This window comes from Pongo pygmaeus, chromosome 9, assembly GCF_028885625.2.
Source record: "Pongo pygmaeus isolate AG05252 chromosome 9, NHGRI_mPonPyg2-v2.0_pri, whole genome shotgun sequence".
Taxonomy (NCBI): Eukaryota; Metazoa; Chordata; class Mammalia; order Primates; family Hominidae; genus Pongo; species Pongo pygmaeus.
Genome location: NC_072382.2, coordinates 20,143,582 through 20,160,601, shown reverse-complemented (window position 1 = coordinate 20,160,601; position 17,020 = coordinate 20,143,582). Strand labels below are relative to the sequence as shown.

General features: G+C 39.6%; 1 protein-coding gene and 1 pseudogene across 5 annotated transcripts in view; one reads left to right on the top strand and one right to left on the bottom strand.

Annotated features, from left to right (window-relative positions):
* CSTPP1 (centriolar satellite-associated tubulin polyglutamylase complex regulator 1) overlaps positions 1 to 17,020 on the top strand; it is a 235,178-nt gene that overhangs the window by 104,454 nt on the left and 113,704 nt on the right. The window lies entirely within an intron of this gene.
* LOC129007563 (ATPase Get3-like) lies at positions 1,074 to 16,140 on the bottom strand (annotated as a pseudogene).

Genomic DNA, 17,020 nt, shown 5'->3' with positions numbered 1-17,020 from the left:
ATAATCACTTAGTGACAGTATTGTAGACAAAGCCAATAGTGTATGCCACATAGATGATTATATCTTCTGGAGAGAGTTAACTGATAAGCTTGACTTTACAATTAATACAAACATATTTGACTAAAGAAAATGAAAGCACCTTCAGACTATTTCATGTTAATTATATCTTGTAAGGTTAAAAATATATAACTCACAAATAAATTTTAATTTTTAAATTTTTTTTAACCTTCATGTCACAGCCAAGTCCAAAAAATTTTAATTTTGATGTTTCTGGTTCTCTTGTGGCTAGATAATCCATAGAGATTTCCTGAACTTCTTATTCATGATAGCTTAAAAAGAAACATTCAGATCCCTGTGAATTGGACAAAAGGATATCTATTGTATGCTACTTTTTGTGTAAGGAAGAAGAGGAAATAAAAACACAATGGGCCCTTGAACAACATGAGGGTTACGGGTGCCGACCTCTCCTCTTCACTTAGTCTAAAATCCACATATAATTTTGGACTCATCAAAAACTTAACGACTGATAGTCTGCTATTGACCTTACCAATAGCATTAAAACAGTGGATTAACACATACCTTGTATATGTATTTTATACTGTATTCCTACAACAAAGTAAGCCAAAGAAAAGAAAATGTTATTAAGAAAATTAAAAGGAAGAGAAAATATATTTACTGTTCATTAAGTTAAAGTGGATCATGATAAAGACCTCCATCTTTGTCTTCTTGATGTTAAGTGGCTGAGGAAGAGAAAGAAGAGGAGGAGTTGGTCTTGCTCTCTTAAGGGTGGCAGGGAAGAAGAGGTGGAGATGGTAGAAGGGGAGGCAGGCACACTCAGTGTAGCTTTATGAAAACACATGGTGATTTCTGATTTTTTTGCCTTTTCATGTCTTTAAAAATGTTTCTGTATGGTACCAATTTTTCTTCCGTTTGCTTTAGTTTCAGTGCCTATATCACTGAAGAGTTCATGTCATAAAAGAAGTCAAAAGCAGTCTTGAATAGTTGGAACTCTTCTGCCAGATGGTCTAATGTCAGTTTGTTTTCTGGCCCTGCTTCTGCGTCTTCTTCCTCTTCTATTCCTTCTTCTTTTCTGGCACTGGTTCAGAAGCACTGACCTTCATCAAGTTGTCTTCTGTTAATTCCTCTGGTGTGATGTCTGTTAGCTCTTGAATTTCTCCAAGATCCATGTCTTGGGACCCTTCCCCCACCTTCTTTGCCATATCCACAATCTCTTTCATGATCTCCTTGATTGGCTCTGTCGTAAATCCTGTGAAGTCATGCACAACATCTGGATGCAGTTTTCTCCAGCAGGAATCTATTGTTTGGGGCTCAATGGCTTTTTCCATAACAACAGTGGCATCTTCAATGTTGTAATCCTCCCAGACTTTCTTGATGTTCTATCAGGATTCTCTTCCATAGCGTTGACAGGCCTTTCCAATAGAATACTATGTGTAATGGGCCTTAAAGGTCCATATAACCCCCTGACTTAGGGGCTGAATTAGAAACATTGTGTTTGGGGGCAAGTATTATAGACCATTTTGATACCTTTGGTATTGAACTCATGGGTTCTGGGTGGCCAGGGACATTGTTCAATTCAAAAGAACTTTAAAAGGCAGTCCATGTTGGTGTGCTGCACCCATTAATTCGTCATTTACGTTAGGTATATCTCCTAACATGGCACATGTATACATATGTAACAAACCTGCACATTGTGCACATGTACCCTAGAACTTAAAGTATAATAAAAATATATATATATAAAAATTAAAAAATAAAAATAAAAGGCAGTCCATTACCAGCAAGGTACATCCTGACTTCAGGAAGAATATTGATGAAACCCAGTCCAGAAAAAATGGTTCTCATTATCCGGGGCTTCTTGTACAACCAAAACTGGCAACTGGTATTTATCTTTTCCCTTCAAAGCTCAGGGGTTACCAGCTTTATAGATAAGGGCAGTCCTAATCATAAACCTGACTGTGTTTGCACTAAATAGCAGAGTTAGCCCATCCCTTCCTGCCTTAAATCCTGGTGCTTGCATCTCTTCCTTACTAATAAGTGTCCTTTGTGGCATTTTCCCCCCATCATCTGCATTAGAAAACTGCTCAGGAAGATATCCTTTTTCCTCAATTATTTTAAAAAGCTTCTTTTTTTTTTTTTAGAGCAGGGTCTCACTGTGTTGCCCAGGCTGGAGTCCAGTGGCATGATTATAATTTACAACACCTCGAATTCCTGTGCTCGAGTGAGTTTCATGCCTCAGCCTCTTGAGTAGCTGGGACTACAGGCTTGTGCCACCATAGTCGGCTAATTTTTATTTTTGGTAGAGATGGGATTTTTCCATGTTGCCCAAGCTGGTTTCAAACTCCTGGGCTCGAGCGATCCTCCCACCTCAGCCTTCCAACGTGCTGGGATTACAGGCATGAGCCACTGTACCTGGCCACCTCAATAATTTTCTTAATGGCATCTGGAAACTTGTTTGCAGCCTCTTGTTTGGCAGATGCTACTTCCCCTGATATCCTGATATTTTTTAAGCCAAAACTTTTTCTAAAATTATCAAACCATCCTTTACTGGCATTAAATTCTCCAGCTGTAGACCCTTCACCTTTCTTCTGCTTTAAGTTGTCATATAATGACTTCACTTTTTCTTAGATCATATTAGGGTCATATGCCTTTCTTATAGAAATCCTGCACTCATATAAAAGCTGCGTTTTCAAGACAAGTTAAAAAAAAGTATTTTACCAAAAGGGCAATGTTTTTATGCCTGCTGATGTAGCTGCAGCAACTGCTTCATGAATTTCCTTTCCTTTGCTTATAATTGTCCTTACATTAGATTGATTTATCTTGAAATGGAGGCCAAACCACAGCTGCAGATCTCAATCTATGATGTATGTCAAGCAATTCAACTTTATCTTGTAACGTCATGAATTTTCTCTGTTTCTCGGGAGCACTTCCGGCATCACTAGTGACACTTTGTATGGGTCCGATGGTGTTATTTGAGGTTTATGGTTTTGTACTGAACACGATGAAAAATACATGAGAACCATGAGAGATCACTTTTTACTGTGATACACAATTTACTGGAGAAATGAACTGCCCATGCAGAGATGATTAGCATCACATGGTGTTTTAAGCTGATACTTGCAACACTTGTGCTCACTGCAATAGCAACAGGAGTTGGCTATGAATGAAATTATTATAGTAGTACAGTATGAGCTACAGTTAATTTTATACAGTTATGATTTAATACTGTATGTTTGCTTACATTTCTCTCCACTATGAATGGCACCATGTATGGTCTGTGTGTGTGTCAGTTTTGCTAAATGTTAACTTTTTATAACAGATTTGTGTATATTTTAATGTAGTAAATGATAAAATGGACTAGTGTCTACATATTTTATGCATTCATGACATACTTTTTAAAACTTTTCCAATATGTGTAGGATGCACAATTGGTCTGTGAGTTTTTTTTAAATTGCTGAAATCCCTCCAAAATTTCTAATATATTTATTGAAAAAAAAAATCCACGTATAAGTAGACCCACACAGTTCAAATCCGTGCTGTTCAAAGGTCGACTGTATATACATGTATCTGCTTATCTGAGAAAAAAATATGCACACAGGAAGAATAAACCAGAGATAAATGAGATTCATTATCTGTAAGATGTTAGTGAAATGGAGTGAAAAGATAAAAGTGGGATATAAAGGTCACTTATCTAAGAATTTTTTTTGTCCATATCTTACTTTTGGAACTATGTTAATATTTCATTTACATGAGTAAGTATATATATATATATATTCAACAAGATTGGGGGAGACTCTAAAATTGAAAACAAACAAATAAGTGAAGCAAATTGTATTTCAAATGAATAATATACCATACTGCAGGGGGTTGGAGAAACTAATCTAAGGAACATAATATTTGGACTATATACACTCAGGCTAAAACAACTCTAAACAAGTATTAAACTCTAATTAGTAGGCTTCCTTTTCACAGAGAAATGGGTTAGCTAGCTCAGTACATTTTAGGATTTAGGATTAAGCAAATAAGTAAATATGTTATAGATAATAGGAATCTTTTTCTCACTTTAGAAAAAGGACATTTCAGATATGGAAAGGGAATATGATAGAATGTAACCTGTAGTGTTGAACTGGAATTGAATCAGTGTGCGCTCATAGATTTGTTTTGTTTTGTTTTGTTTGAGACGCAGTCTCTTCTCTGTCACCCAGGCTGGAGTGCAGTGGCACAACCTTGGCTCACTGCAACCTCCACCTCCCGGGTTCAATCAATTCTCCTCCCTCAGCCTCCCGAGTAGCTGGGATTACAGGCGAGTGCCACCACGCCCAGCTAAGTTTTGTATTTTTCGTAGAGGGGGGGAGTTTTGCCATGTTGGCCAGGCTGGTCTCAAACTCCTGACCTCTGGTGATCTGCCCACCTCGGCCTCCCAAAGTGCTGGGATTACAGGCGTGAGCCACCATGCCCAGCCTATTCTTTACTAAAAACGACTGGGCTTCTTGGATAAATGGCTGGCTCCAGGGTGAAGTAGGGAAAGAACAAGATGATCCTGGAACATCTTATTCTATCAAAAAGGAAGGAAGTGATCAGAGAATTATGTAGATGTGTCAAAAGGACATAGAAGGCAGCTTGAAGGGCTTCCATGGCAAAATAAGGGATCATTTGAACATAAAAATATGTAATGATAGTAAAGGATTATAACCTATCAAATAAAGAATCCATGAGTCCACAATGATATAAATAAATAAGAAGGGAAAGCTCTTCCTTACTGTAGATGGTCAACTTAGAAACGTAGATGAAACGACGTAGTTGGAAAAAGATCACCATTTGGCAAAACCTTCATATTCATTGTTGGTTCTGGCAACAATTATTAATAGATGCTAAAATTTGTGAATGAAAGTTTGAAGAGTAACTATATATTTCCAGACTCAAAATATCTTCCCACAGGATACTTATCCATTACAAAGGCTAACTTTATAGTGGCAAAACCTGGCAAATGCTGCTCTAACCAAAGAATCAAAGTTAACATCCCCAGTAATTAGACTAACCAGCAAGTGCCCCAAGATGTGATGCACTGAGAAGAACTCAGCATCACCTTTGTGATAATCCTGCCAAAGGGGCATAACCTGAATTGAATTATGAGGGGGCATCAGACACACCCAAATTCAAGTACATTCTATAAAGTAACCTGTACAACAGGTTTTCAAATAACTTTGTTTCATTTAACATCATTTTCATTATAACTATTTTGTGGTTTAAGATCATTTTATGAAGAGCAAGAGGCAGGGAGAGATGGCGGGGAGGGCAACTAGAGCACTTCTACCCCTACCAGGAGAATAGACTCCCTCCCTGCTTCCTGTTGTGCTGGACCCCTATTGACTTCAGTAGGGATGGCACCATGTTTGCGAGGCTGAAAAAGAGACACGGAGCCAGCAAATGAAACACAAGGTTTTTTGAGGGAATTTACATACAGGGCAGTCCAGGGGCAGCATGCTGAACAGGAGAACTGCTACCACTTATAAAAAAGCATGCAGTTTATACAGCATTTTCACTTAGTCCCCCTACCCCGGCAATCTCCACCTGGCAACCTTCATCCAACCGAAAACAAAGGGCCTCGAACCCCTGAATGGCCTGTGATCCATGGGATGGATCAGATGGTTCCAATGTTCCTTATAGATAAAGAATGAATCTCTGGGTTGGCCATTCCCAAATTCCTTCACTCAGAACTCTGAACACACATTCATCTTAGACCACAGGGTCATTCTCAGGGTATGCTTCAATTATTTATGACAGGTGCATCTACCATACACCTGCTCCCCAAGTGGCTCCCTTGTACTATGGCGGCGGTGGTGGGGAGGGATTTGTGTAACCTCTGCCCTGGAGGGTGGGGAAGGTGAAGGTTGGGTGTAAAATGGCAGCAGCTGGGGCTGGCAGTGGTGCTGCTGGGTGCTACAGGGCTTGTAGGGTTCCATAAAGGGGGCTGAGAAGGTGTTGACTTTGTCTGCCCCCTGCACCTCATGGGGAAACAGTGGCAGTTTCACAGTGCAAAAGTCTTTATAAGGGTTCTCCATCTGGTTCAGATACTTGGCCTGGATCTTGTGTCAGGCCTCACATATCTTTCAGGATTTTCAGGGCTGGGGAAGAGAAGCTGGGTGATGATGATGTTGTATGTGTCAATCTTGTACTTGGCCAGCTCCTGGATCAGTCACTCTGTCTCATACAGGGATAGAACTCAGGGATACATTCGCAGATGATACAGGTAATCTGCTCAGGGCCCTTGAACTGTTTGCTGACAAAGTAGATGATGGACAGTGTCTACTTCAGCATGGAGGACAGCAGGTCTGTGTTCATGTCCCCCAGACCTAGCACGTTGCATGTCTGTAAGATAAAGGGGCTGATCTGGTTCTTGATCTGCTGAGTGTCATGTCAACCACCACCACTGAGAAGTTCATGCCCTTCACCAGCCTCATGACCTCAGCATATCTCATGGCCTCATTGATGCCGGGAAAGGCACTCATGGCTTCCTGCATCAGCTTCTTGCTCATGCTCAGCATGTTTTCCTCCTCAAAGAACTCACTGGGCAGCTATGCTGCACCCTGCCTGGGGTCAATCTCCATAGTGAAGAGGTTGTCAGAGCCTTTGACCTTGGTAGGCACCTTTGAGAACTTCTGGTCAAAACCATCTGAGATGTTGTGGGCTAGGTCTGTGGAGATGATCAGAATACTCTCATGCCCTTTTGATAGCTGGATGGCCAGGCTGCAACTGCAAGTGGTCTTTCCCATGCCACCTTTGTGCCAGCAAGGGATCCACTTAACTTAAGGCTGCATTTCTCAATGATGTTGCTAAACCTAGGCTCCAGTGGCTCTTGGAGGCTGACTTTGGGAGACCGAGGTGGAAGGATCACTTGAAGCCAGGAGTTCGAGATCAGCCTGGAAGTGAGACCCCATCTCTACAAAAAAAAATTTTTTTAATTAGACAGGCATGATTGTGTGCGCTTGTAGTCCCAGCTACTCAGGAGGCTGAGGTGAGAGGATCACTTGAGCTCAGGAGTTCAAGGCTACAGTGAGCTATGATTGCATCACTGCATTCCAGCCTGGGCAACAGAGCAAGTCCCTGTCCAAAAAAAAAAAGAGAGAGAGAAAGAGAGGAAGGAAGGAAGGATGGATGGATGGAAGGAAGATTTCATTATTTTTAGGGAATATTTTTAGGAATTCCTTATTTCCTAATTTATCTTGCTCAGCACTTTAAACTGACTTCTGTTTTTTTTTTTTTTTTTTTTTGGAAATACTGTGGGAGTAAACGAACATCATGTCTATAACTTACTCTTAAATAGTTCCAAAAAATGATAATATGTATATACATATGTACTTATATGTCTGTGTGTGAGAGAGAGAGAGAGAGAGCAAGAGAGAGAGAGAGAAAAGAGAGTGAGTGAGAGTAAATGTAGCAAAATATTCACATTTGAGTAATCCAGGTAAAGGATATTCAGGAATTCTTTGTGCTATTATAACTTTTTGGTAAATTTGAAATTACAATATGTCAAAATTTTTAAAAATTAAAATCTTCAAGGAAAAACTTCAACAACTTAATAAAAAAAATTGCTCAGTGAAATTTGAATACTCGTTTTGGCAAAATCTGTTTATGGCAGACATATGGTGTACTTCTGTATGGCCTTTAAGATATTTTTAGGAACTTTTTTGTTTTACTTTAGAGGAAAGATTAATGTCTATTAAAGAACTTTGTAGTGTAGTCAAATACAATGAAAAATTAGTGCAAACATGCATTTTTAAGCTTGGTAGGTCAAATGTTTGTTTTGGATTTCTGGTCATGATGGCATGCAGTGTTCATGACTTGGGCCTCTTATTCATTCCATACACATGGTAATGATACATAAAATTTTCTAAGATATTTAAGGACATAGCCATGTATAAAATTAATATAAATTCATCTGACTAAGAACTCACTAAACCACAATGCAGTAAGTGGGACTGTAAACACGTGCCTCCTGTGCTCTGGATTCAGAAGGCATAGGTAACTGAAAGCTCATTTCTTGAATGGTGGAGACTCAAAATGTTATACACACAGTGCAGGAGACTGGAGCTAGCCCCTTCTGCCTCCACCACTTTAAGAAAGACTCAAAAAAAGTTATGACTGCTACCTGAGAAATGGCTTACATAAAACCTGGAGGTTTAGCCAGGTGCTGTGGTGCACACCTGTAGCCCCAGCTGTTTGGAAAGCTGAGGCAGGAGAATCGCTTGAGCCGGGAGTTTGAGACCAGCCTGGGCAACATAGTGAGACCCCGTCTATTAAAAAAACAAAAACCTTGAGGTGTGGGAGGAAGCAGACAGCCTTACAGCCAGGTCTTAGTGGTCCAACCTCCTTAGGGGTACAGTGACAATCTCTATGATATCCCTAATATCAGGATTGGAGCCATAAGTCATCCAATACAAGACCTGGTTCTGGACTAGGGTCTGTCCACAAGAGAGAGTAGAAACCTCCCACTTCACATGAACTTATACGCTGAAATTCTAAAATACATGAGGAACACTAATGTTGAGAAAGACAGTCAATAAACCCAATAAACATAAATTTACTCCAGAGAAAATAAAAATAGTTGAACATTTAAAACTGATTGAGGCCAGGTTGAGGTGGCTCACGCCTGTAATCCTGGCATTTTCAGAGGCCAAAGTGGGTGGGTCGCTTGAGCCCAGGAGTTTGAGACCAGCCTGGGCAACATGGCAAAACCCTGTCTCTACAATCCTATCTCTAGATATAAAAAGGCATGGTGGCATGCGCCTGTATATTCAGCTACTTGGGAGGCACTTACTATCTTTAAATTATTCATTCTCTATTCTGTCTGGTCATCCTGAATAATGCAAGTTCTGCAATGTATCTACTATGTAGGTTTATTTTTATTTATTTATTTATTTTTGAGATGGAGTCTCGCTGTGTCACCCAGGCTAGAGTGTAGTGGCGTGATCTTGGCTCACTGCAACCTCCGCCTCCCAGGTTCAAGCAATTCTCCTGCCTCAGCCTCCCAAGTAGCTGGGATTACAGGCATGCACCATCACGCCTGGCTAATTTTTTTGTATTTTTAGTAGAGACAGGGTTTCACCATATTGGCCAGGCTGGTCGCAAATTCCTGACTTTGTGATCCACCCGCTTCGACCTCCCAAAATGCTGGGATTACAGGTGTGAGCCACCGCTCCTGGACAGTTTATTTTTATTTATCTTACTGAGCACTTTGACTTCTGTTTTTTGTTGTTGTTGTTGTTAGTTCTGGAAAATTCTCAGCCAATATATATACATATGTATTTCTTGAGATAGGATCTCACATTATTGCCCAGGCTGGAGCGCAGTCACGTGAATCTTGTAGAATTGTAGAATCTGCATTACTTAGGCTGACCAGACAGAATAGAGAATGAATAATTTAAAAGATAATAAGTATGACATAAAGAGATAAAAAACTATGAAGACAGGTAAGAGACATTAAAAAGCTACAATGTATATCTAATAGGAAACAGAGGAAAATGATATAGGGAATGGCAAAGAAGCAATATTTTAAAAAGAATTGGGGGGTGTAGTGACTTACATCTATAATTCTAGCACTTTGGGAGGCTGAGGCAGGAGGACTGCTTGAGGACCAGCCTGAGCAACATAGCGAGCCCCCATCTCTACAAAAAAATTAAGTTTAGCCAGGCATGGTTGTGTGCACCTGTAGTCCCAGCTACTCAGGAAGCTGAGGTGGGAGGATCACTTGAACCCAGGAGTTCAAGCTTCCAGTGAGCTATGGTCATGCTACTGCACTCCAGCCTAGGCAACAAAGTGAGATCCTGTCTCAAAAAATATATATGTGGGCTGAGAATTTTCCTGAACTGACAAAAAACAGAAGTGAGTTTAAAGTACTGAGCAAGATAAATAAAAATAAACCTACATGGTAGATATGTTGTAGAATCTGCATTAATGATAAAGAAAATCGTTTATATGAATTATAAGAATGATTAACTCCAAAGGAATGGCAGGAGTTTGAGAGCAGTTTGCTTGATATCAGTGATAGGTGCGAGGTGACAATGGGGTGGTATCTTTAAAGTGCTGAGAGAAGATAAGTAACAACCAGAATTCTCCACTGAATTAAATTTCATTCCAGAAGGTAAAATAAAGATATTTTCAGGCAGATGAAAACTGAGAGCATTTACCACTCACAGGCTTTTGCTGAAAGAACTACAGGTTTATGTATATTAATAAATTTCACAATTCAAAAAAAGCTTTGAAAACCTGAAGTTGTCCTTTGCTAAGTTTTCAGCAAACTCATTTGTGGGGCAAACTTGACCTGAACTAGTTCATGGTCTAATTTTGGTCTTTGTTTATCCCACTTAGTGTGAATACTTATATGTTTCACTGTGGAGACTTTAATATGTTTGAATCCATGGGGTGCTATCCCAACCCTGCTGAAGGTGTTATATCACATCTGGTTTGTGCAACCTTTATAAAATCTCAAAATTTGTCACTTCCAAACCAGAAAGGTCGCAGGATTTCAGATAAGTGATTATGGATCTTATTAAAGGATTATGGATCTTATTTCTTTAGCAAGAAATAATTGAACTGAGAGTGAAGGAGCAGAATGTGGGAAACAGTAGTGAGCATGAAAATTGATTTGATAAATGTAGGTAAACTTAATTAATTATTTATTTTTTTTAAGTAGTAATTTTTTTCTTTTTTCTCTTTTTTTTCTTTTTGAGATGGAGTCTCACTCTGACACCCAGGCTGGAGTGCAGTGGTGCCATCTAGGCTCACTGCAACCTCCATCCCCCGGGTTTAAGCAATTCTCCTGCCTCAGCCTCCCGAGTAGCTGGAATTACAGGCACCTGCCACCACACCTGGGTAATTTTTGTATTTTTAGTAGAGACGGGGTTTCACCATGTTGGCCAGGCTGGTCTTGTACTCCTGACTTCGTGATGCACCCGCCTCAGCCTCCCAAAGTGCTGGGATTACAGGCGTGAGCCACCATTCCCAGCCTAAAGTGGTAACTTTTACATTTAAAAAGGTATATTGTCCTGTAGGTATTGGGGTGAATTTTTTAAAAAAGGAAAAGGTAGATATCAAAAGAAATAAATGACATCCAAATTGGAAAGCAAAAGGTAAAACTATATTCACAGGTTACATGGTCCTATGCATAAAAAGCATACCAAAGAATCCACCAAAAGAAAAAAAAGAAAAAAAAAAAACTTCTAGAGCTTATAAATGAATTCAGCAAAGTTGCAGGGGACAAGAGCAACACATAAAAATCAGTTGTTTCTATATACCATCAATGAACAATCTAAAAAGGAAATTAAGAAAAGCAATTCTGTTTAAAAGAGTATCCAAAAGATTTAGTCTATTAGGAATAAGTCTAACTGAGGAGGTGAAAGACTTGCACACTGAAAACTATAAAACATTGCTGAATAAAATTAAAGAAGAGCTAAATAAATAGAAAGACACCCTGAGTACATGGATAGGATGATGTAACACTGTTAACATGTCAGTTCTACCCAAAGCAATCTACTGATTCAACACAATTTTCTTTTCTTTTCTTTTCTTTTCTCTTCTTTTTTTTTGAGACGGAGTCTCACTCTGTCACCTGGGTTGGAGTGCAGTGGCGTGATCTCGGCTCACTGCAACCTCCACCTCCCAGGTTCAAGTAATTCACCTGCTCAGAATCCTGAGTAGCTGGGATTACAGGCATCCACCACCATGCCCGGCTAATTTTTGTATTTTTAGTAGAGATGGGGTTTCACCATGTTGGTCAGGCTGGTTGATTGAACACAATTTCTTTTCTTTTTCTTTTTTTTTTTGAGATGGAGTCTCACTCTGTCTCCCAGGCTGGAGTGCAGTGGCTCAATCTCAGCTCACTACAACCTCCACCTCCCGGGTTCAAGCGGTTCTGCTGCCTCAGCCTCCAGAATAGCTGGGATTACAGGTGCCCGCCACCACACCTGGCTAATTTTTGTATTTTTAGTAGATACAGGGTTTCACCATGTTGGCCAGGCTGGTCGTGAACTTCTGAACTCAGGTGATCTGCCCGCCTCGACCTCCCAAAGTGCTAGGATTACAGATGTGAGCCACCGCGCCTGGCGATTCAACACAATTTCTATAAAAATAAATAGGCTTTTTCACTGAGAGAAAAAGCTAATCCTCAAAATCATATGGAATAGCCGGGACAATCTTGAAAAAAGAATATAAAATTGGAAAGTTCAAACTTCCCAACTATAAAAATAGCTATGAAGCCACAGTAATTCAAGTATTACGGCACTGGCATAAGGACAAACATATAGACCACTGGAATAGATTAGGAAGCCCAGAAATAAATCTTTACATATATGGTCATTTGATTTCCTGCAAAGGTGCAATTCAATAGGGAAAGGACAGTCTTTTCAACAGATGGTGCTGGGAAAACTGGATATCCACGTGTGAAAGGATGAAATTGGACTATAACACTCTTAGAAGAAAACAGAGGACAGTTTTCATGACATTAAATTTAGCAATTATTTCACGGATATAACACCAAAAACATAAGGAACAAAAAATATAAATAAATTGGACTTCATCAAAATTAAGAACTTTTGTGCATCAAAGGGTACTATCATGAAAGTGAAAGGACAACCTACACAATAGAAGAAAATATTTGCAAATCATATATCCAATAAGGAATTAATATCCAGAATATGTAAAGAACTCCTGCAACTCAACAACAACAAAACAACCCAATTTAAAAATGGGCAAAGGACTTGAAGAGACATTTCTCCAAAGAAGATATCCAAATGGCCAACACATGAAAAGATGCTCAACATCATTAGTCATTGGTGAAATGCAATCAAAAAACAACAATAAGATGCCACTTCACACCTTCTAGGTTGGCTATTTTTTAAAAAGGAAAATGGCATGTGTTGGTGAGGATGTGGACAAATTGGAGCCCTTGTGCATTGCTAGTGAGAATGTAAAATAGTACAGCTACTCTGGAAAACAGTTTGGTTGTTCCTCAAAAGGTTAAACCTATAACTACCATATGACCCAGCAATTGCACTTGTAGGTATACATCTAAAAGAATTAAAGAAGGAACTGAAACAGATACTTGTATACAAATCATAGCAGCGTTATTCACAATAGCCAAAAGGTGGAAGTAACCCAAGGGTCCATCAACAGATGAATGGATAAACAATAGATGGTATATACATACAAAGGAATATTATTCTGCTTTAAAAAGAAAATAAATTTATGGCCCTGCAGTGGCTCACACCTGTAATCCCAACACTTTGGGAAGCTACGGTTGAAGGATCATTTGAGGCCAGGAGTTCAAGGCTCGAGACCAGCCTGGGCAACATAGGGAGACCCTGTCTCTATTATTTAAAAAATATGAAGGAAGGAAAGAAGGAAGGAGGGAAAGAAAGAAAGAAATTTTGATACATGCTACATGTACGGCCCTTGAAAACATTATTCTTAGTGAAATAGACCAGAATGACAGATATTACATGATTCCACTTATATGAGGTACTTAGAATAGGCAAATATATAGAGATAGAAAGTAGAATAGAGGTTATGAGGGTCTGGGGGGTGGGCAGTCGGGTGGTGTTGTTTAATTGATATAGAGTTTTTGTTGGGGATGATGAAAAAGTTTTGGGTATTGATAGTGTTCATGGTTGCACAGCATTGTGAATATATTTAATGACGCTGAATTGTACAGTTGCAAATGGTTAAATGATAAATATTATGTATAGTTTACCACATTAAAAAAGTTTTCCAATTTAAAAAGAGATAGATTCTAGTCACATTCTAAAAAATAATATCAGAAGATGAGAAGACTGCACATAAGTTATAGAAAGTGTGCTTTGGGCTTTGTCTTGTTTTATTTTTATTTTTATTTTGTTTATTTATTTTGAGACAGGGTCTTGCTCTGTCACCCAGGCTGAAGTGCAGTGGTGCGATCACAGCTCACTGCAGCCTTGACCTCCTAGGCTCCAGCAGTCCTCCCACCTCAGCCTCCCAAGTAGCTGGGACCAAAGGCATGTGCCACCATGCCCAGCTAATTTTTGTAATGTTTCATAAAATCAAGGTTTCACTATGTTGCCCAGGCTGGTCTCAAACTGCTGAGCTCAAGCAGCCCACCCACCTCAGCCTTCCAAAGTACTGGGATTATAGGCATGAGCCACCATGCCTGGCCCATTGTCTTGTTTTGGAGAGTTATAAAGATAATGAGTATTTTCAGACATTTTCAAAAATATGTAGATAGGCCAGGTGCGGTGGCTCATGCCAGTAATCCCAACACTTTGGGAGGCTGAGATGGGTGGATCACTTGAACTCAGGAGTGTGAGACCAGTCAGGGCAACATGGTGAGACTCCCATCTCTACTAAAAATCCAAAAAAATAGCTGAGCGTGATGATGCATGCCTTTGGGCCCAGCTAACTGGGAGGCTGAGGTGGGAGGATCAGTGCTTGAGCCTGGAGGGCAGAGGTTGCAGTGAGCCAAGATGGGGCCACTGCACTCCAGACTGGGTGACAGTGGGAGACAATGTCTGGGGAAAAAACAATGTAGATAAATATTATATTAATTTTTTAAGATGGGGTCTCACCATATTGCCCAGGCTGGACTCAAACTGCTGGGCTTAAGCGATCCTCCATCCTCGGCCTCTGAGTAGAACTACAGGCATGCACCACCATGCCTGGCTGATTATGTTAAATTTTGATACTGAAAGATTATAGATTTTGTCTATAGCTTCCAAACTAACAGGGAGGGTAGAAAAGAATTAAAACAAAACAAAACTTTACTAACACAATAGAAGGTGGGAAAAGAAGGTGGGGAAGGGAAAGAAGAATGGATAATGGGAAAGACAAAATAAGATATCAGGTCAGAAATTAATCAGATACACTGAAAAGCTGCTCATTAACATATAGTGACTGTAAGGTTGGGCAGAGAAGCAAAATCTAGCCATATGCTATTTACAAGAGATACACATAAACAAAATGACCTAGAAGGGTTATTAAAGGCACAGAAACAGATACACCAGGAAAATACCAATCAAAATAAAGCTGGTATTGCAATATTATAATAAAAATATCAGACTCAAAGCCTGGAATTTAGAAAAATTAATAAGATATAGACTTTCAATATTTCCTGTGTGGCTAGCTTCAAAGATACATTCTACCTGGCATCACTTAGCTGTCTTTCTTATCTTTCTAAATCAATTTGCACAAATATTTATGAGTAACTATGAGTTAGATAATGAGTTAGGTAATATAGTAGAGGCAAAGATGAGTACAACCTAAGTGCTTACTCCATAGAACTGACAGTCTAATAGGAGAAAGTCCAGTAACTTTAAAACAAAGTAGCAAATTGTGAGCACTGTTAGAGAGTTTTAAGTGAGATATGATGGAAATCGGGCATGGGAGATAAAATCAGGAAAAGACTTTACACAAAATTGGCATTTGAGATGGTCTTTAAAAGCTATACCAAAGCTATAATTTCACTAGACCATGACCTAGACATCAGCTTTTTCCCCCTTAGAATATGAAGCGCGCTTTGGGACTACTTCTTTGCTGGATAGTTTCATAAATTTAGGCTACAGTATTATCATTTCAGACTTCATTTGCTGGAAATGTAGCCTACTGCATTTACCTATAACAGCTCATTTGCTGTATTTTTTATTTTCCTTTGCTTAAGACAATAGCACTGCATGGTTAGGTTAACACTTTCATTGCTTTTGAAAGCCCCTCTTCTAATCTTTTGCCAGGTGATGTCCTCATACTTCCTCAGGGTGTCTTAGAAGTAGATTTCTATGCTAGCTCTCCATGAAAGGAGAAGAGTATATAATTTACTTTGTCATACAGTGCTGTTACTATTAACAGGAAGGAACTAACTTTATCCTAAATGAAAACACACTCTATGTTAAAGACAAGTTAGATAGTTTCCCATGAAGTTGGTCTAGGAGAAGGGAAATGGAATAGATGCCTCCTGAAATTTTTTCCTGTTCCATTCAGAGTCAGATTTTTCCCCCCCTTTATATGGTCAACAAATGAAAACTGGCATTTGGAATTACCATCGTTCCCCCCATTGCTTGCCATGTTCAAATTTAATGTCTGCTTCTCCACAAAGATTAACATGTTTTCCACTCCTGATTTACTTGTCAGGGAATTTAGAAGTTTTCTGGAACCTAAAGTTTGCTCTGGTAGGGATGATTACTGGATAATTGCCTATTCTTCAGTGGAATTTCCATTTTTAGATTACACCAGGCTCTACAGCCTTTATTTCTTTGGCAGGAAAACCCAAAGGCAATGGAGTATATTTTTTTCCCTTCCCTGGCCCAGCTTAAACAATGACTCACTTGGGCCCTGGGGCTTTGCTTCATACTCTCATTTAGGGGCCACTTTATACCCTTGTTTCTATTTTCCTTTCTTGTTCTGTTTGGACCCTTTATATCCTTTGGCACATGAGATTTGTCTCTGGGGTTATTGTCAGAGAGATATATAAAACCACCCCAAACTGGAACAGACACTCCAGTTATGTCCCCATAGACATGTCATCCTTATGGCAGCTGGTATAGGCCAGGGAGAGTACAGAAAGAATATCTTTTTTCTTTTTTTTTTTTTTTTTTGAGACTGAGTCTCACTCTGTTGATCAGGCTGGAGTGCAGTGGCATGATCTCGGCTCACTGCAACCTCCACCTCCCAGGTTCAAGTGATTCTCCTGCCTCAGCCTCCCAAGTAGCTGGAATGACAGGCGCACGCCACCATGTCCAGCTAATTTTTGTATTTTTAGTAGAGACAGGGTTTCACCATGTTGGCCAGGCTGGTCTCCAACTCCTGACCTCAAGTGATCCACCTGCCTTGGCCTCCCAAAGTGCTGGGATTACAGGTGTGACCCACTGTGCCCAGCCCAGAAATAATATCTTTAAGGAAACCTAATTCCAAATGCAGTAGAGGGAAAAGTATTCCCCAAAAAGAAAGATATGAGTGCCAGTATCATCCAGTTAGAGGCTAAAAG